This window comes from Netta rufina (genome assembly GCF_964035555.1).
Source record: "Netta rufina genome assembly, chromosome: 11".
Classification (NCBI taxonomy): Eukaryota; Metazoa; Chordata; class Aves; order Anseriformes; family Anatidae; genus Netta; species Netta rufina.
The window spans coordinates 5,305,791-5,306,955 of NC_140134.1; positions in this window are offsets into that span (position 1 = coordinate 5,305,791).

A 1,165-nucleotide genomic window follows, 5' to 3' on the forward strand; every position below is an offset into this window, starting at 1 on the left:
TACCCGGATGGAGGCCGCGGCCGACCTGGCGGCGCGGCGCAGGCGCGGTGCGGCTCACCTGGCCCCGGGACCTCCCCGCCAGAGGTGGGCGGCGGGCGGGGAGGGGAGGGGAGGGAGGGGGGCGCCGCTTCGGGCCCGCCCAGGAAGGCCGGGCCGGGTCTCGGGGCCCGGGGCTCGGGGCAGGGCTCTCGGCGCGGCCGGGAGGTGCCCCGGGGCGGCGGGAGGCGCGGGGCGGCCGGGCTGGGGGCAGGCGGCGGCCCCCTGCGGGGATGGGGGGTGTTTGTGCCACACAGCGGGGTACGGCCCTCCCGTCGTCATGGCGTTCACCTCCCGTCAGAAGCGCTCCCGGTAATCGTGTCAATATTCGATCTTATGAATGCGATTAAATCTGCAACTAAGGAAGAATCTGTGAGCTCGAATGTATCTGGCACCGGTTTGTCACAACGGTCTGCTTGTTCTGTCCCTTCACTCAAAACAGCCTACTGATAAAATCAAAAAAAGTGTTCATTTTATTTAATAAACCTTAACTAAACCTATTTTTTTGGTGCAAAGTAAGTCCCAAATCCAGCAAAGGCCTGTAACGCCATCCTCTTTTTCTGTTCTCAAAATGCAGGTGAAGTATGTAGGAGACACTTACGTAGTTACCATTTAAAAAAGACTGATATCCGGATATGTAAAAGTCAAGCACGTAGTTAAGTCTAAATGGAAACAACTTGGCCTGATGATTGCATGAGTGTTTTAAATGTGCAGTGGTGCTGCTCGATGTGGTAAAGATTTATAAAAACAACAATCTCAAGTAAGAAATCTGCATGTGTTCTTGTTTATGCTGTCCTCTGTGATAGTATTTGCCTTGACATGAAATACATCAGGATTGTCTGTGAGGTTAACCAAGTAACTCCTTAACTTTACTGTAGGCTATAGCAACAGATTTTGTGGGTGTTTGTATAACATTTAAACAATACATAGGAAAGTCCTACAGTTATTTATTTACATACTGTTTTGAATTCAGGAATGTATCAAAATCTCAGTCAGAACTGTGAGCTTCTCAGTGGTAAGCTCCTGTACAAATACAGATAAAACCCACTGGTTAGGTTCTAATCTCTGCCTCAGGAAAGACACAAGTGTTTTATAGGGGTTGCTTGACTTACCTAAACTTCAAAATTTG